Raw genomic sequence first — 20890 nt, 5'->3', positions numbered from 1 at the left:
GCATTTAATGGCTATGAGAATAAAAAACAGATTGGTACCCAGTTAGTCAGTAAGCTGATATATGTAGACAATCTGGTTCAAGTCTGCCGCAGACTGTGGCCAACAGAACCTTATGAAAGGAGTAATTACAGTTAGCACCCTTTTCAACCTCTAGCTCAACATTAAAAAACCCAAGGTCAAGACAACAAGAAACTATCACATCTTGGTAAGTATCAGAGTTGGCATTTTCGCTATAGACTTGATTATTTCAGCCAAACTCATTTCTTGTTCAATGTGATTGGAAAATTAAAGTTATATTAGTGCAATTTCTCACATATGATAGTGTGTGGATTGCATGCCTAATGCAGCTAGCTTCGAAAGTGTTTTTAGTCATAAAAGATATGGTTATTATTGTAAAAACTGATGTAATCGTAATAACAAAAAATGGTTTAAGATACTGGACCAAATTCCCTCTTCACTAACACTAGTGCAAATCAGAGTAATTCCACTAATGTCCTGGGAGTTACTCTGATTTACACCAGAGTGACTGTAGGCAGACTTTAATCCATTTACTATTTACATAAATAGATGCTGATCGCATAAGATATAGTACATGATATACTGTCCGGGGTCTTTGTTGCAAACTGCATAATTGTTTTCAATAAATGAACTTCTTTTTAATATATTTTTGTCTATATAATTGATTAAGGCTGAAGCCTTCCCTAATCATATAAAAAGAAACAATTATACTTATAAATATATAAAGTATGACATTACAAAAATAAGCAAATTTGAGGGTGGTTTGTTTTCAATATTGAAAAACTAAATCCAGGAGTAGTTCAATTCTAGGTCCTAATTTATTCTATTGCCCATGTTGGGAAACAAAGGGAGTTCCATTGTTGACCCAACTCTAAGAATGGCGATATATTTGTATCTCTGTAATTTACATTTCTATCATGATCTCTTAGTTTAAATAAAATTAGGCTCTTGATTCAGAAGAGCACATAAGCATGTGCTTAGCTTTAAGCACACTCTTAAATGCTTTCCTGAAAAGAGATGGATTTTTGCCTGAACTAATGATGATTGCATTTCTTTTCTTTTTAATCAATATGACTAATTTTAATTGACAAAGTTTAAAGATTCATTGTTTCAAAGGCTCTCTTCCACTTTTATAACTAACTAAAAAAATCAGCTTGTCCAATAATTGGAAGCCTATCAGTTCCCTGACATAGCTCTTTTTAAAGAGGATTTCTGAACATAAAGTGCAAAATTCTGTTATTTTCCAAATATGTGCTGAATATCTCCAGTTGTCAATCTAAAAGGGGTAGTCAATGTATTAGCATTTTAAAATATGCTTTGATTTTCATCTTTCAGAATGCTTCCATATCTGATAGTCCCAGTTTCCACCTACTATCATAAGATGCCTTTGCATAAGCTACAGAATTACTGAACCCTATTGGGGTATGGAGACAGCCTATGGGTTTCATGCTTCAATGGAGTTCATCGGTACTGGTGGTATTACAGCATAGTATATATTCCAACATCACTGAAAAGCAGCAGACAAACAAATTGAAAACTGTGATGCAAGGATGAAACTGTATCCATAATTTTCTGTGATTCTAACTGTAAATGTCCCAGTTGAACCACATACTGCAAGAGAAGGTTTCAAGATGTACTACCTAGGCACAACAGATCAATTTAAGAATGATGGGAGAGTGAGTTAAGGTGGAATACCATTTTTTCTGTGATTGCTTCATCATTTATCAGTTTGCATCAATATCATATTACTTAAAAGTGGGGTTTTGTTGCTTATTAATGAACTAAGATAGGAATTTATTAAAGCACAATATAAAGTTATTATTTATAATTTTCTATATGCACCTCTTAGCTTGCATGCACCTAGCAAACCAGAAAGACAACAAGGACCTTGATCTTTGGAGCCTACGACCTAGACAATGTGTAGCCACAGGTGGGTAACAAGACAATAAAGAAGTTTAGGGTAGTATCTGAGATTACCCAAGTATCCAGTTATGACCAGTGCACAACGTGCTGTAGTGAAAAGATGAGCTTGAGGGGTTTCATATATCAATTTATTTATTTCATAAAGTAATGTTCTGCTAATTTCATCTAGGTTTGATAGCCGAAGCGGTTCTTAAAGATGGGCTTTAAAGAGGAGAGGGTGGGGACTTTCAGCTTAGCCAGGGCATTCCAGATATGTTGGGACAGAAGAGCATAGAAAAAGGTTCTATAGCTCTTTTTTATAGTGGCTTGGCACTAACCAAAGATGTTTGCCACGAAAATGAATGAATGGGGTATTGAGGCCGGTGATGGAGGAGACAGGAAGGGAGGGTATGCAAAAAGAGACAAAGTGGCAATGAAGAGGGGCGAAAATTATGAGGTCTTGAACGTGATGACAAAAAGTTAAAACTTTATGCTCTAGAGAAGTGGAAGTTAGTGGAGTTATCAGGGGTGATGTGGTTAGATCAATTGGCAAGGAATACAACCTTGGAATAAGCATTTTGAATGGACTGAAGGGGGGTAATGTGGGAGTCTGGGAGACCAGAGAGGAAGTGGTTATGCTAATCAGCAAGATGGAGGGATGACAGCCAGAGCCTGCAATCTGGACCGACAGAAAAGGATGGGTCTTATAGACAGCATGCAGAAAGGAGTGGCAGCATTTGGACACACTAGGATGTGCAATGCAAGGGTGAGGAGTTATAGGCCAGGAAGAACATTGGCTGTGTCTACAGAAAATGGGGGATTTGAGTGAGGATATGAACTCAGTTTGCCATGTTATATTTATGTTGATAGTAAGACATTGAGGAGTAGATGTCCAAGAGATCGGTAGAAATCCAGGATTGAACTGAGACAGATTATTTGTTAGTCTCTAAGGTGCCACAAGTACTCCTTTTCTTTTTGCGGCTAAAGACTAACACGGCTGCTACTCTGAAACCTGTCATTATGTGTGGAGAGACAGATTGGTAAGGCAAAGAAGATCAAGTGGCAGGAAGGGCTAGCTTCACCGGGGCATGTGAAAGAGGAAGGAAAGGAAGTCTCTGAGTGAATAACAAGGAGGAAGGAGAAAAGGGTGCTGGAGAGGAGGGGCACAAGAGGCGGTCATAGTGGACCTTGTTCATCTTTTCTTTGAAACTGTTGGCAAGATCCTATATGGAAAAGGAGAGGACACAGAAAGAATGCAAGAGAAGGTTTCAAGATGGATCTGAAAGTTGCAAATTTATCTTTTTTATAGTGGGTTGGCACTAACCAATTTTTAACAAAGACATTCTTTCCTAAAACCCACAACATCTCTCTTTCTCTAAAAAGTGCAATAAATTCAGTATCTGAAAGTTGACTATTAGGCCCAAATAGTCAGTGGGCCTCCATTGTTTGTGAATGCATCATGTTTCACATGACTATTAAACAATTCTTAGATTCATAGATTCTCAGGTCAGAAAGGACCATTATGATAATCTAGTCTGCCTCCAACTACTGGTCTTACTATTTGTTCTGGCCTTGCATATGCAAAAACATATTGCTGTTGCAATGTACTATGTTTCACTTTAGAGCAATAAATAGTATGTAGCATTGCAACCCCACTGAAAACTATTGCAATACATATTGATCGGACTTGTTCTCTGGGCTGCAAGTTCTAAGTGGAACTGGAATATGATGAGGCTTGGAAGGATTAGATTTTTATTAGTAGATGTCAGTAAATGTTGATTTCACCATACATACATAAATCAACAAAAATATTTCCATCTAAAATAATTGAAATTTACAGCCAATATTGCTTGAAAACTTATTAGAGTTTGATTTAAGGATATTTACCTTACATATATTGATATGTGATGTTGACAATGTGTTTTAACTTTTTGAATCTCAACGGCTAATGTCATGAAATAATTATTGTCTGACTGACCCCTCCCCCATAATTTCCCACCACAGTAAACATTTAAAATCAATACAAATAAAACAAGGTTAAAACCCATAATTTTGCCCAACTGTGAAAATGTAAATCAATAAAAAAAGGGGAAAAAAACCCTTTACAATCAGAAACTGATATTAGCTGTTCAAATCCCATTCAAATTCTGTGAACCTCTTATATCTGGGCTTGAAATCTTGCAAGAATGGTAAGTCTCAACAATTTGCACTGTCAGGTATTAGGCGGATATTTGCAAAAAAAAACCCATGCACAATTGGAAAATAATGAGGGAATCAGGGTTATGCTCAAATGATACTCTGTTCAGGTTCACTGGAATTTTGGATGAAATTTGAATTGATTCTTATTTTAGCTGTAAAGATTTGCTCATTCCTAATGATACAATGGGGAGGATCACATGCAGTATGTTTGGCATGCTGCTACATATGTTGGATTAATCTGACAGCATCCTGCCATTTCAATCCAGTATTGTCTATTCCTCACTAAATGATTAGTAGAGTTACTACCCTGGTTCCAAATTATTTCCAGTAAAGAAAAACACAAGTCCATCTTGATTTGTGAGCCAAAATGAGCTTCGTGGCAGCCATAAGTGACTAACTAGAGGCAGTGTATCACCAAGTATACCGTAAATAAGGACTGACTCTTTGCTTGGTAGAAGTTCTGATCTGAAAACTTTGCCTTAGTCAGATCCACAAAGATCCATGAAAATCCAGAAAGATAATTTGCAGAAAATCAACTGTTACAAAAGGGCCACCATTAATTTATTCATGTTGAGCTGTACCTTACACCACAGAAGTCTCACTGAAGTCAGTGGAACTTATTGTGGAGTTAAAATTACTAAGGGTATCAAAAACTAGCCTAAAGTAACTTAAAGTTGCAATTAATCACAAGGAACTTAAAAAACAAAAACAAAAAACAAAAAAGACCACCAAAAAAAGTAGCCCTAACTATTCCAGAAGAATTTTTGTAAAAAAATCCCAGTTAGAACCATTTTCTCTTAATACTATTATTACAGGTTCAAATACCAAATATGTTTACTTAAAATCCTTATATCACAAAGTTTATTAGTTCAATTATTAATTAATTAGCTAAAACCAAGGCATAAATGTTGAATTTCACTTTTATACAAGGTTTCAGAGTAGCAGCCATGTTAGTTTGTATTCGCAAAAAGAAAAGGAGTACTAGTGGCACCTTAGAGACTAACCAATTTATTTGAGCATAAGCTTTCGTGAGCTACAGCTCACTTCATCGGATGCATTCAGTGGAAAATACAGTGAGGAGATTTATATACACACAGAACATGAAAAAATGGGTGTTATCATACACACTGTAAGAAGAGTGATCACTTAAGATGAGCTATTACCAGCAGGAGAGCGGGGGGGGGGGGGAGAGAAAACCTTTTGTAGTGATAATCAAGGTGGGCCATTTCCAGCAGTTAACAGGAACGTCTGAGGAACAGTGGGGGGGGGGGAAATAAACATGGGGAAATAGTTTTACTTTGTGTAATGACACGTCCACTCTCTAGCCAGTCTCTATTCAAGCCTAAGTTAATTGTATCCAGTTTGCAAATTAATTCCGATTCAGCAGTCTCTCGTTGGAGTCTGTTTTTGAAGTCTTTTTTTTGTAATATTGCAACCTTTAGGTCTGTAATCGAGTGACCAGAGAGATTGTGTGTGTATATAAATCTCCTCACTGTATTTTCCACTGAATGCATCCGATGAAGTGAGCTGTAGCTCACAGAAGCTTATGCTCAAATAAATTGGTTAGTGTCTAAGGTGCCACTAGTACTCCTTTTCTTTTTACTTTTATAGAACAAATTAAAAGTTGTATCCTTTTTATGTTGTCTGAGTTAAGACATGATTGCCTTTGAAATGATAGATATGTGTTGAAATCACCTTTAAAAACCCCAAAAGGCTTGAATCTGAGACTTGCCCTGTATTTTTTTTTTAATTTGGTACTAACATTTTAACATGAAATTCTAGACTAAGTTTACAGCAAATCCATTTATTTTGTTTGCCTTACAAGTCCACATACAAAATTAAATTAGTGGGTGAAAAAAGGGGAAGGGGATAATATAGTATTCATTCATTAGGGGCAGCCAAGAACTTTGAGATAATTACTTTCAATCAAGGCGGGGCCGACCATTTAAATGTATGACTGTATGCCGACACATGTGTATATTAATAAAACAGTTTAGCATTCATGGAAATAGGGTTTAGTCTGATTCCAATAGAGCTATCACATCTGGTTTACACTCAACTATGACTTATTCTTGGCAGAATGATATGCATGCATGTAACTAACTATTTAACTCAACCACTGAGACTCAATATGTTTCTGGATTATTTTATTTGAAAGTATACACCAGTAGCCTCACTGGGATAAGAATCACATTTGCACAAGGGTTTTGTAGCATCAGTTTATGCAGAAATACAAAAGCAAACAGATAACACTTATAAGCAGGTATTATGCAAAATTTATGACCACTGAAATGCAATACATTTGAAGCATCTCTTCAACAGACTGGATGACTCAGGAGAAAGGTAACAGGATAAGGTATCGTTTTTAACCTGGCCCAAATTGGCAACGACTGTGGATGTTTAGTGCTGCATTTGAAATGAAATGGTGCTCTCAGTCCTGTTCCAAGCAGACACAATGTCCGTATGATAATATCCCAGTTGGTGCCCCCAGTTGCCAGTTTCACTGGGGAGACCGAGAGTTCTGTGTGTACAGAGGATGAAGTAACCTCTTAGATCTAGACTCTCCCTAGAACAGGACTGAGGCATGCTTGTGTAGCAGCCTGGGGAAACTTGCACTGTCAGTGCAGTACATGTCTGGTGGATAAATGAAGCTGAGTTCTTAGTGCTATCAAACTGTCACCTTGCACAAACCTTAAAATTCTGCAATTTGTATTTTCAAAGGATGTTGAACTTCATTCTTTCTGTACTTTATCCCAGCCTTTGAGCAATGTGGTCCCTGCCTCCCACTGGCATCAATGGGAGCTCTGCCACTGTTGTAAATGAGAGCCAGTATGGTCTCTTACTTGTTCAGTAACATGAAATCTCAAAGCATTTGCATCTTAGATATATTGATGTTTTCTACACTTGGGTTCATTCTGTTTTAAATGTATCAGCAGGAGTTCTGTTCAATTTTGTTTACTTTACAATAAATATTAATTAATCTCTAATGAGTTGCATACTTAGTTCATAATATTGCTATTGTATATCTGCCCCATTGTGGTATGTTTTATTTCTTTGGTGATGAGCTACTAAGTCATCATTATAACAATAATTTATTCTTGAAAATATACAATAGTGTTAGACCAGTACTATTTTGGAAAACCCTGCATCCTCTTTTCCACCCTTCATTTAATTCTTGCTCCTATAATCCATTTAGATTGATTTCTACTACTTCAACTCAGTATCCATTCCAATACAATTAAGAACTTTGATGAATTCTTTAGCTGATTCAGAAGGGAGAGGCTTCTTGTTCATTGCAAAAGTTTGAAGCAACAAACTAGCATTTGCTTAAGACAGCATTTTAAAACTGAAGAGCTAAATTACGGCTTCTGGAGCCAGCTGAGCACTGTGGGGCCTGGAGGTTTGGAAAACACTGAACCACCCAGCCAGTTACAGTAGAAAGCATTATGTCTTTGTCAAGCAGAGGAAGGGATAATGCCTTCTTCCACAAAGGAGCCAGCAGCAGTCCTGGCTGCTCCACTTGATATCAGCCTCTGAATGGTAGCTGGCTTGCAAGGTGGGGAGGCACTGCAGATGAACCAACCACACCTAGATGTTCCCTTGTGGGCCTTGAGCACCACTGGCAACGTAAATCCATCCTCTTTGACAACAGCTAAGAGCATTATGGATGCTATAGGTGCACTGGGGATGGGGAAAGAAAGGGACTCTGCACCCCAGTATGTCTGTGCGGGGGCAATCATCATTTTCTCTTAAAGTATGTAGCAGCTCTCTCTAATCATTACACACTACTATAGAATAACGTATATAATTTATATTTGAAGTTAACTGACTGATATGATTTAATGAGACCTTGTAACTATCATTAAACTGTATCCATGAGAATTTCTGGTGTTGCAATCATATGCTAAAATTTCTGTAAGTCATCTAAACTTCAGGTCATATGTTTGAATTTCAGCCCAAATAGAGCCAAACACTGGAATCAGAAATTGCATGCACAGTACTTACTACAGATTGATTTACAATTTCATATGCCAATAATTAACATTTTAAAATCAATATTTTGTTATATGCCATTTCTGCATGTTATTAGCTTATTTAGTAATAGCTTAATTAGTAATAGCTTATTTTTCAAGTATCAGTTATATATGTTTTTGAATTCTGTATACCAAAGTCTTTTGCAAAATGACAGCTGGGATGCTTTGGGCCAAATACTGTTCTCAGTTGCACTGATATAAACCAGTTTACTCCAGTGTAAATAGGAGCAGAATTTGACTATTTGAATATAAAATGCATGCCTGTTTCTTATCTAAAGTGTCTTTCAGTCTTTTCCAAATATCCTCCATCACTGGGAAGAATGTACTAAGACATTATCCCAAGTATTACCAGTAATTTTTATCATATTACTTTTTCTCCTCTCTCTGTCTCTACATTTGTTTCCTTTCCCATATCATGGATTGATGCTTTTTTTGGAAGACAGAGGAAGAAGCAGCAAATCCCTTAAAAATCATTGCTGCTGGGAGAACAGATACTGTTTATTTTACACCTAGACTCCAGCTGTGTCACTCCTCATACAATCTAAAGTTACATGATTTCAAAACTTTGCAGTGAACTCCAAGGTGGTAATATGATGCTGAAGGTAACACGATCCACTGACTAGAAAGATGTTAATCCTGACAAACTGCCTGAGCATTAGCCTGAACCACAGCTAGATTGAATTCTGTCTCCCCTGGGAGGGCCTGCAATGCTGGTAGTAACAAAACGTCTTTTCATAGTGCCCTGAGAAGCAGATGGGCCACTAGAAATGATTTAGAGAAGAGCTTCAGTGCCCTCTAGTGCTCACAAGTGTAATGCCTTTCAAAGAACAATTACCAAATTTAGAGTCCCCCAAATTTCCAGCTACCGTTCGTTATACATGAAAGAAACAGACTTACAGCTATCATTTCTTTACTACCACAGTTACTTCAGAGACATTAAACTATATAATGTCCAGTTTAGTAAATCTGGAGGAATTTGATATAAATTCCTTCTTGATTCCATACTTCTGTAACTTTTAAAAAAAACAACATAATTTTTAAACCGATCCAGAGACCTGTTGATCAGTTTGTTCAGCAATAAGTACTGTAAAAACCACTTTCAAAACTTGAGATCTTTTAGTCAAATCAATCCTCTAACTTATAAATGTATCAAATATAGTCTTATAACCATCTTTTAATTACTTCAAACTATTTACACAAAAACAAAAAAAGGGGGGGGGGGTTAGTAATCCTGTATATGCAGTTTTGGAGGACAGTATTCAAAATGAAAAAATAACTATACTTTCTAGGAGAATGTTTTGGAACCCCCTGATCTTCAACAATATAACTCAAATACACAATTAAAGTCCTCCCCCACCCCCTTTTACCCCCATGTCACTGGGAGAATTTTAACAATATACACTTGGATACATTCAATATTGTTCAATTTATTGGTAGTACCACTGAGAAAAAAAATGAATGTGGAGAGTAAGTTAGACAGTGAAATGAGATGACAGTACTTAACTATAAAATGAAGCCCTCTTAAATCACATGCATCAAGGCCAGATCCAAAGTCCATTGAAGTCAGTGGGAATACTTCCGTTTACTTCAATGGGCTTTTAATTGGGCCCAAGAAAGGGACCGTGAAAACCAAAGTGCCATTTTTTAAAAAAAAGTTGTCGTGTTATTCGAAATTGCCTATAGACTCTGAGCTTTACGTACATATGGTGGCTTTGCCACCAACAAATATGTTTTGTAGGTATGTTGCTTAATGGTTTCAGGTGAAACAAGTCGAGATGAAAATATTATTTCTCACACACTAACATCTGATGGCAAAACGTCTGATTCAGAATGGATTCAAATAATTTTAATAGAGACACACTAAGTAAAAAAGAGAACTAATTTTTAAAGAAGTTTGAAATTGCATTATATTTTTATAAAAACCAGCTCAATACCTGAACTACAAAGAACATCCTTTTTAAGAATACTGTAGTAAAAATATGTTCTGCTTAGTCTCATTATTTGTTTAAATAATCTGTGGAAAATGTAGCCTCCTAAGCTACTGCAACTCCAAAGTTGATACATATATCCTGAACTGAACAAAAGGCAATACTTCCAACTTTATTAGAATGGTAAGTTAATTGCACTTGAACTCGCATAACACATAAAAATGACATGTTTTAGCAGAAAAATCATGAGATTCTTTCTAACCCTTAAAAAGAAAAGGAGTACTTGTGGCACCTTAGAGACTAACCAATTTATTTGAGCATGAGCTTTCGTGAGCTACAGCTCACTCTGAAACCTTTCTAACCCTTATAATTGCTCCAAATGTGCTGTGCAACGGAAATAATTTCGTTTTATCATCCAGTCTCTCAATTGACATTTTTCTATGAAGGTCTTCATTCAGAAATTGCCAATCACAAATTGCAGTTACTTATCCCATCTGTTAACACAGTTTATTATAATTGGTTCTGTAATAATGATCTAGTCCAGATCATCATAATTTTTACAGACAAAAACACTTATATAAGCAGACTTTGTGTATTTCAGCAAAGTTTAAGCTGCTATGAGAAGTCTACAAATAGCATATTCCAATCATACTTATTTCTTCATATTAGAGTACTAAGCTTCAGGTTTAAATAGAAATTCAATATTTCCACCAGAAAATCCTAATCACAAGGTGATTTCTAACTTGTTTTCCTATAAAGGTCTACATTCCTTTGTAAGATCTGTAGTCCTTTCTTTTGTAACTTTATTTTTTTGTTCTCCTGCAATAGCAAGGGAAACTGCTTTGGAAGTGCCATCAGAAACTTATGTTTTCTAGGGTTTAATACGTAGAAGAAATGTGGTAGGGAGGAAAAAGGCTTCTTGGAATAAAGATATGAAGCTTGGTTCCTTTGCTCTAGCTTGCATTATTCTCTCTCCTGTTCTTTATTGCTTATCTTCCAACATCAAGAATGGTGCTGATGTGCTATAAATTTTTTGCTCATAAGAAAACATCTGCATTTGCATGTCCATATAAAAAAAATCAAAAGACCCAAAAGATCATTGACTTGTGTTTCAAATCCCAGTGGAAAAGGAATTAATTTATGCCCACTTCAGATTAATTATTGCAAAACCCCCAAATTAAATACAACATTTTTTATTGACATTTTAACTGGAGTAGAGAAAAAATGTGATATTTACCTAGGAAACCACATAAATCTGGAAATATTGCAAGCTTTAAAAAAATAAGTATATTGCATACTTCACCAGATATGTCTGAGCATCTCTGCTTTGGAATTATTTATTGTGTTTGCATTCAACAGTTTTATTATTAAATAATTATAAATATTTGATTTCTTAATAGAGGTTTGATGGTCTGTGAAATTCTTATATCAACACAAATCAACAGGAAGAAAGTGCTTTCCAATGAGTTACAAACCATTGGAATGTGAAAAACAAATGAACTTCCTCCAAATTAAAGGCCATTTTCTGAATTAGTGACTCCTGTTGCTAAAGAGAATCCTTTGTCATAGATACTTCAATAGGTAAATACTGTATTACATAGTCACACTGTGCCCTTTTTAGCAAAGGTACAAAGAGGATTCCCCAGTATATGCTATCTGGCTTATTTCAGTCCTATCTTGGCCAAATTCATATTTTTAAAAGAGTAGATAATATATGAGCTATCGATGAAAGGTAATGACTATGATGTCAGATTGCAATATGTGCTCCTGGAGGATTACACAGGAAGCGATTTTATTCTAAAAGTTAATGGTATTTATGTGGACGTGCAGCTTTAAACCTCCATCTAGTTTACCTTCATTGAGATTGTAATTACCGATAGACCAACAAAAGCATAATGATTTTTAGACTAACCCAGTCTAGAGATAGATACCATTTTAGTACCTTGTGACTACTACTGTATGAATTTAAAAACAAGCAAAAAATCAAAGTCTTGCTCGCTTCCCCCCCTCCTCCCCCCCCGCCCCATTTCTATTCTGGAGAAGGTATCTTTCATTTCATGCACTCATATTTTCGCTCTCATTCTGCATATCCATTTCACGATTGGGAGCTACAATGGCAAGGGAAAAGCTGTTTTTCACTTCGTTTCTTTTAATACCTGCTTATCCGGAGGACCGTTTTTTGAACGCACACACAGAGACAAAGAAAAATTGAAGAAACAAAAAAAATCCTGAATCGCAAAGAGATTTCTTTCCCCTCCGGAACGATCACTTCTTCCCCTTTTGGAACCCAGTCAGCTCCAGTCTGAGGAGCTGATGCAGAGAAACCCAGCCAGGAGCTAGGAATAAGAGTTGCCAGATGTGGCTTGTGCTCGTCCGGCGGTTGCTCCTGGACCCTTTGGCACGGCTTCCCCAGTACTCAAGCCCCTACCGACCAAAAGCAAAGGGTCTAGGTTGGGTGTGCGCGCCTGCCCGTCCCCTCCAGGGGCTCAGGAGCACCCCGCACAGCACAGGTCTCCAGCAGCACGCCCCAATCTCAGCCTTTCGCTGCTGTCAAGTTTCTAGCGCACACAGAGGCATCCTCCCGGCTCGGCTCCCTCCGTCACTGGGCAGGGGAGCGACACACAGCGTCTCCGCTTCTATCTCCCACCAGAAACGCTCCTTCCCTGCCCCTCCGCCTCGCAGCTCCTTTCCCTGCAGCAGCCTTCACTTACTCCCCCCCCCCCCCCAAACACCCATCCTCAAAGGCAACCCCAGCAGCCAAACCTCCCCGCTCTCCCCGCGCAGCGAGGGCATGGCCCCGAGCCTTACCTGGGAGTCCAGCCGGGCTGGCCGCTTCCCTGGGTCACCGGCGGCGGAGGGCGAGCAGGCAAGTCCCATTCACAAGTCGACACCGAACAGACCCCGCCGCGTCCACAGCCTGTTACGCTCCGCTGGCGGCGGCGGCTGAATGAGGCTCGGAGCGAGCGGCAGGAATTAGAAGCGGGGGAAGGAGGGGACGGGAGCGGGGGAGGGAGGAAGAGCAAAGGGGGGTGAGAGGAAGGAATAGGCTGGAGGCGCTGGCTTCTTCCCGGGCTCTTCTCTTCCCCGCCAAGGGCGATTCCTCCCCGGGCGCCCCCCGAGACCCGGGCGGGGCGAGAGCTGGGCGTGGGAAGCTCTGAGGAGGAGCCCGGCGCCCCGTCCCTCGGCCCGGCTGCCCCGGAGGGGTGGCTGCGGCACGGCCAGGTGGGGCGCTCCCCGCCATGGGCGGTCTTCAGGGAGCCTGGCTCCCCCCGTCTCCTCTCCCCCCCCCACCCTCACGGGTGTTGGGGGCGGAGGCCACCCACGCTGCTGGGGCCACCCGCTAACCCACTGCTCCGTTTCCTCAGGCTGGGGGAGCCCACCTAGGGGGAGGGAGGACTCGGTGGCTACCGAAGCAGGAGACCCCTGGCTGTGTGGGGGGAGCCGCACCCCTACAGGGGGGCCCTGTTTGTGGGGGGAGCCGCACCCCTACAGGGGGGCCCTGTTTGTGAGGGATGCCCTACCCCAGAGGAGCCCCCGTTTGTGGGGGGTGCCCCAATCCAGCAGGGGGGGCCCGATTGTGGGGAGGAGCCGCACCCCAGCAGGGGGCCCTCATTTGTGAGTGCGGGGGAGCCCTCCTGCTCCACTCCAGCCAGGGCTATTAGTAGAACTGGGCGAACCCATATGCCTGTGGTGCCGACCCCATCAACTGCTATTTTTCAAAGTTACGAAATTTTCCTCAAAATTTTGCCATGTGGTGAGCCCTGGCCAGCCCTGGTTGGTAGGGTGGAGGGCTAGCAGCCCTACCATCCAGGGCCCTCTGCTGGGCAGGAGTTTGCGACCCCCTGTTCTAGCAGGTGAGGTGGAGCTCGAGATCGATCCCTCTTCCAGACCCCTCTGTCCACCCTGTCTTTAGTTGTCTGAGGACTACTGGTGGTATTTTCCCTACAACCAGAGGAAGGGGCCAAGTCCCCATACCAGGCTGCTCAGCAAACAGCAGACGTGGCCGACTCTTCACTTCATGGACCTCCAGAGAAAAGTACAGCCAGGCCCACCCATCAGAAACTAATGGCAGTGGCAGATGCCTTACTCCCCACCCCCAAACACTCACAGATAGGAACCAGGAGGAGATGACCATGGCCCAAGTCCCTCTTTTCCATCAGCCTTAGAACCAGTGGTGGTGGTAGTGAAGACCTATCTGCTCCCTGGATTCCCAGTGAAGGCAGTGGATAAAGCATTCCCTTTCCCTGTCACCTGTGATCCAGCAGCAGAAGATCATATCTGGCCACCTAATATCCAGCCACCCAAAAATAAGCACAGCAGAGGCAGTTGGGTGGTTTCTAATCCCAGGAGTTACTTTAGCATTTGGGTTGGATCCATCCACTGGAGTCTGCATCAGGTGGAGATAATTTGCCCATGCCTCAATCTGTTCCACAAGTTCTCCCCAGCTACACTCACATTGTTCTGCGACTTTATAGCCAGACCCTTAAGAACATGACTCTCGTACTTTGTGGTTAATTCAGCACTGCCAAAAACTCTAACCAGAGAAAAAAATGGCACAGGCACTACCATTGGAGAAGGAACAAAAGGAAGGAGGCAGCGTGGTAAGCAGATGGACTAAAGCACCCCAGGCTGGGAGGGATGCACTGCTCACGAGCCCAGCAGATTAAAGCTACTTCCTCCTGCGTACCACTGGTCTCAGGGAAAGAGCAGGGAGCCTCAGGCTCTCTAGGTTGGTAGAATTACGTCCCTGGAGAATTAAAGAAAAAATTTTTTTCAAAGGGCCATTGTGAGTTGGAGATTCAATTCACAATCCCATTGGGGCAGGGTTACCTATGTGGGGAAACAATTTTTAGGGGACAGGAATGTTTTAAGGTACATATGGAGTAAGATCATCTGATATTATGATAGCAGCTGAAAACCAGACTCAAAACTCCATTATCTGGACACTTTATAGACAAGTAACAAGGAAAACAGTCCCTGCCATACGGTAGTTACAGTCTAGGTGTGGCAGCATACAAGAAGTAAAAGAAAAAGATAAACATAGCAGGGATGAATTGAAAGGAGTAAAACAAGCTATTAAATTATTATTTATTATTTTATTTGGATGGGAATGGTGTTTTCAGGTGGCAGATATCTGGTGAGGAGGAAATTTGTTTTGGGGAAAGTTTTATAAGAGCAAAGTTGATGTGGGGAACTAAGTAAGAGGAAGGTGTTTTGAGGAGTTTTTGAGGGAAGAGAGTTTCAGAGAAGAAGTTTGATGAAAATGTATTTTGGATGTGTTTTGTGAGGGGAATTTGTCTTGGGAGAAGGAAGCTGTGAAGAAGTAGAAATTTTGTGAGCATTGTTTTGAGGGAAGGCAGCATGTTGTGAGATTTTTACACAAGAAAGAATTGGCTAAGTCATAAAAAGTCTTCTCCCATATACAGAGCAGAACACACAGTTTACTTTTTCTCACTATTGGCCTGATCCAACTCCCACTTAAGTTAATGGGAGTCTTTCCACTGATTTTCACACAAGGTGGATTAGGCCCTAAATTCTCTGGAATTATGACATGGAAATAAGCAATGGTTTTCCTTTGAGTATATACAGTAGTGACTGATACTTAGTTTGGTTCTCCTGTTGTCTCTAGTGGCAACTGAATTTCCATTTGGCAAATCTCAGAGCTGGAGAGGTTGCTGGAACATGTTTTCTTCTCTTTTCCATTGCTAGTTTTGGATGCATAGGTGGAGGGATGATTGTTGAGATTTTCTTCTTAAACTGCTGACATCAGATTTTTCTTGAATATAAAGGAAATCTGAAAGCAATTTCAATCTAATTAAGCATACACAAAAGATACTTGTAATACTCTGTAGTCAAAGACCATATTGATCTATAATGTAAGCTTGCATTAATTCTATTCAAGAAGCATGTTAACAAATGAGTGTGGCAACATTAGATCTGGTGATTGGCTTGAGTTTTCCCCCTGGTTTCTCAGCTAAAATTTCAAAGATTAAAACTAATCAGATGTTTCTATTACATTTGTCTTGTGTGATCCTGTGCCTTTAGCAGTTGTAGTTGGAGGATCCCATCCTGCAGGAAAAATTAAGGTGAAATTCTCATCCAAATCAATAGAGTCCCAAGCTCAGTGCTGCCCTTTGTGTATTCAATAGCATCAACAGTCAGCAGCCAAACCACAAAACAAAACATACTAGATCAAGTTTTGTTCATGATGAGAAACTGAAATCAGTGGCTTGCATGAATATATCTGAGGTCAGAATATGGCAAATTAGTATTAGCCACTACATGGTGTATAAGTAAAGGAACAGTTCCTAATTACTATGTCACCATTTCAGGAGATTTATTTTGGAAGGGCCACATCTTGATATCCTTACTCAGGCAAAACTCCCACTGAAGTCAATGGGATTTTTCCTGTTTATGGACCGCAAGATTTGACACATAGCTCCAGAGCACAAAGTCCAGCCTAGACCAAATACTAAAGGGATATGTGCAGAAGGCAAGGGAAGAAGAATCCCCCGAGCCACAGAACAGCAGAACCTACACCATCTGGATGGTTGAAGTAGGTTCTTATGTATCCTCCCCTCTTGGGATGTACCATAGGAGGGTTCCCACATTGCCTGCAGCAGGAGTTGGAAAGAGCTCAAAATGGAGGAAGATAAGGAACAGGTGAGAGAAAAGGTGTCAAGAAGAAGATGAATTAGGAGTTAGGACACCTAACAGAGGATACTATTGACCAAAATTACACCTACGACTTCAGTTCAATAGGATTTCACTGAAACAAAGAAGAATTTGGTTCAGTGTGAGAAACCAAAGAGCAGCTGGGATCCAATAGCCACAACCATCACTGTAGCCACAACTATCTTCTTTCAGGAGACGTGAACTTTATGGTTTCTTTTTAGAGAAAGGTTGAAAAAAATATAGAACAGATATCATCAGGTTAAAAAAATCATCTCATTAAACACAACTGGTATAGAAGCTGCTACCACAACAAAGCTTGAAAGTCTTGGTATTTCTCCATGGCCATAAGGGTGAAGTGTTGGACCTTGAACATGAGGGTATTAAAACAAGAAGAGAAAAGACAAAGGCTCTATTTTTTAAAGGGTGGGGGAGAATGAGGATTAGGGAAGGAGAAGAAACAAACTTCCGATACAGAAAATATCATATTTCCAATCTGTATATTATAATCTTTCCCCATTGTGATTTACCAGTTGAATACTACACAATTGTCTGCTTGTAAAAATGAAAATTGTAATGATGAATACTGACCTGTAACAGGTACTCCCAAAAGTGCATTCCACCTCTATACCAAATGGCACCCTGAAGTAAATGGCTTGTATGGGTTTTCATTCTGGTACATCAGTGACTAGAAAAGTTTGTTTTCATTCCCCTCAGTGTATCATGTTAGTGGAAAATTGTCCAAATCTGGAAGGAAGAAAGGAAAAAAGTAAAATGGTGGGGACATCTGCTGTTGAGCACAAGTATATCTAAGTACTGAGAGTGAGTTCACAGCGGGCAGAACACCACTTTGGTATTGCCTGCATCTCAATGTAAAAGTCATCGGATAGGTCATTTTAAAAAAAAATTGACATCCTGAATGAGTTATTTCTCTCCACCCCCGTTCCCCTGCCCCTGGTATGCCTGTGGTGGTGGTGTCCAGCCTCCATTTCCACTCTGCCAACTCCAGCCAGACCCAAGGCAACTGTGGTGGCAGTGCCCAGCCCCCCTTCTTCCACCGCACTCCCCATATATGGGAGATCAAAAGCCCTGATCCTGCAATCCGATCTGTGTGATCAGACCACTGGGGATGACTTTAGTGGGACACCATGCAGATATAAAGACTCACTACTAGAGATCAAATTACAGAGCCGGGGCTCAAATTTGTTCATGTTATAATGGGAGAAAAAAATCTTTCTGTGTGGAGATCCTTTTCCACTTTTACCAAACACCTGTTTTAATGGAAAGTCTGGTTTTGATTAAGACCTTGGCAACAGAAGCTAAATCAATTTACACCATCAGGAGATCTGGTTCAACATGTGCTGAGCACAGCTGAGTACGGGCCTTTCCAGATCCATGATCTCTGGGCCCATCCTGTACTTATTCAGTCCCCAGTATGGTTTAAGGCAGATCAAAATTAGGCCGGCTGGCTATCGCTCCTAAGAGCTGGTATACTTGGTAGGAATTTCTGGGATGCAACAGCGCTCTGACCATGCACCCTTTCTGTTTCTCTCACCTCTACATTCAACATGTCTGTCAAGCTGGGAGCTAGGTAGGGGTTGGCAGAGTCAGCTCCTATGCCAATCAAATTCCCTCATGCCAGGATAATCCATGGGTAGACATCTAAGCCAGTTTTCTGCCAGCTTTATACTTCAGAACAGATCTACGCAGTTGATGCATCTAAGGATCTGGCCCAGAATAGTTAATTAAGCTGTGTTATTCGTCCCTACAGGACTTAGACTGAAATACATTTACAGAGAATGCCATTCAAAAGTAAGTGAATTTCTGTATATTAAAGTACTGCATGCAGAGGATATATTATGCACTCCACTGTAACTATAGTATTTGTTTACACACACTTCACTGTAACAATAGTCTTTATTACCTAATATTCATACAGCACAGAAAAATTAGAAGAAAATGAAATGGTATGTCAGATGAATCTCAAACTTTTAAAAGAACCTATATCTTTTGCTAATGGGCTTTTAGGGATACAAGTCAGAAAGCTAGATTTCTTATTTAGATAAGATATGATTTACAGTTAGGAACTTGAGACCCATTTATTCCTGACACCACATCTTAAAAGAAAAAAAAAAGAAAAAAATATCACCACCATTGTATAAAGAGAATTTACCTTTCAATGGCACTGTGATTAAGTTGACAAGCAGGATCGGGACCTTACTGAAATTCCAGATCCTGTTGGGGTTTTTAAAAAACTTGGGGACTTGTGGGAAGTAATTTACATAATTCATTTTACATGAAAACAATTGTCCAAGGAATCGTTTCAACTTACTAGAGAGCATACACAGTTTGAACATAGACAACTTGACAGAAAAACATGGCATAGCTTAATACTTAGTACCATTATTTGTGTTCTAATTCCACTTCTGAGCATCACTTCTTTTGTATAGCATGTGCTGTATAATTAATAGCTTTGCTTATTCCAACTCATAACAAAAGGATATTTAAAACCTTTACAGTTTGACATTTCTCTATTTTCTTGTGCTCCATTTAAGGAAAATGCATGTTATGATTCACAAATGATGGGGTTTTTTCAGTATATAGTGGGAGTATGTAACTTCAGTTTGCAAATAGTCCAAAGTGTGGCCAAGTAGATTTAAGGGAAAATGATGTTCCTGTAATCTTAGCAGCTAACCCTTCTGTACTGATGAACACCAGGCAGTCATGCTTATCTAGCACAAAGATCTTTCTTCATTTAATGCCCGCAGCTTGAGATAGTCAATCTTGCCCAGCATGCACCTCAAGTATTTCAGATTTTTATTTGTGATTTTTGTTTACGTCCTGGTGCTATTTCTGCTACTATGAGTCAATAGCTACTTATCTACCCATACAAGGTCATAATCAGAGGCACTGTTATACTGGTGACCATATTGCACAAATCTCAGCGCTCAATCACTATCACCATTATAGCTGTCGGGTAAACAATTATAAATGGAGCCATTTGTTTATAGTCCAACAAAATAATGATAAAGCGTTAACTACGAATTTTACTTTAAACTATAAATAAAGTTGAACCAACTGAACTACCAAAACTGCATTAACATCTATCTGATGTTTTAAACAATCCATAATCACTTCTATCTAATAAGCTCAAGTGAATAAAAATGGATATACAAAGAAATAAGTTTGCTTGACACTTTAAAGTCCACATGACTATAATTCTTTAATACTGCTTTTATCATTAGATAAAATATTATTAAAACATTATAATTTAAGTCACATGAGTTATAACTAAAACATTAGATGATTCACATAATAATCAATCATAAAACAGGAAAACAGTCTCGGTTATGAAATGTAGAAAAATGAAATGATCTATGTTGCTTTTGTAAAAAAACTTCCATTTAGTTTTGAAAGTTCATTGATCATTGGATGCAATATAAGATTTTGGCGAAATTCCCATGTGTAATAAAGCACCAATTTGCTTTATTATGGATGATTATTTAAAGAGACTGGTATTTATTCAGCATTTGTGGCAGGTTGCTTTTCTTAAATCATGTTGCATTTTTTTTATTGTCATATACTAGTTGGTCAAGGGGTATAAGTGACTCCCTGAGAGTGAGAGGGCTGGATGAAAATGACAGGTTTTGCTTCAAAGAAGGTAAGATGTGTTTATTCTTAATTGGTGGATGTAATAGAGAATCTAGTAAAATAGTTTCAGTCTCTGAGTTTTAAAGGGTAAATCACCTTCTGCAGTTACGTTATTCAAAAATCAGCACAAGCAATAAGGTTCCAATGTCTGGAGGCACAAGATCTGGAAAGTTCACAAAGTTCTCATTCAAATCAATAGGAGTCTTTCCACCAACTGTAGTGACCTTTGGATCTGGTCCTATGGTGTCTGCAATCCCTGTACGTCGTGGAATAGTGCCTCACGAGGGTTCTTTTTTAGTATCACGCAGGGAGTGTTGGTGTAAAGACATGGAATGGCCATTAGATCTTCAAGTAGGTGGCTCCACCAGCCAAACATTCATGCATAGGTATTGCATGCTGAACCGCCATCACATACCCCTACAGATCTAAGGTCACACCACAAGCCACAGGGTAGCTTTGGGACGATTTTGCCCTCTATAGAGCACC

General features: G+C 39.6%; 1 protein-coding gene and 1 long non-coding RNA gene across 3 annotated transcripts in view; both read right to left on the bottom strand.

Moving 5' to 3' along the window:
- CDH11 (cadherin 11) overlaps positions 1 to 13046 on the bottom strand; it is a 105148-nt gene extending 92102 nt beyond the window's left edge. The window contains exon 1 of one of the 2 annotated variants that reach the window (XM_074968797.1): positions 12890 to 13046. The gene's annotated coding sequence lies outside the window, so the exon portion shown is untranslated. Of the gene's footprint in view, positions 1 to 12237; positions 12605 to 12889 lie in introns of those variants that run through there. The other variant, XM_074968798.1, reaches the window with a different exon arrangement.
- Positions 13047 to 15092: 2046 nt separating this feature from the next.
- The window catches only part of LOC141996871 (uncharacterized), a 246885-nt gene continuing 241087 nt past the window's right edge, over positions 15093 to 20890 (bottom strand). Inside the window, exons 2-3 of the long non-coding RNA XR_012641635.1 lie at positions 17345 to 17500; positions 15093 to 15875 (exon numbers count right to left, since the gene is read on the bottom strand). This is a non-coding gene — a long non-coding RNA (uncharacterized LOC141996871). The remainder of the gene's footprint in view (positions 15876 to 17344; positions 17501 to 20890) is intronic.

This window comes from Natator depressus, chromosome 12 (genome assembly GCF_965152275.1).
Source record: "Natator depressus isolate rNatDep1 chromosome 12, rNatDep2.hap1, whole genome shotgun sequence".
NCBI lineage: Eukaryota > Metazoa > Chordata > Testudines > Cheloniidae > Natator > Natator depressus.
The sequence above is the reverse complement of the archived record's forward strand: the minus strand, read 5'-3'. Positions and strand labels throughout refer to the sequence as shown.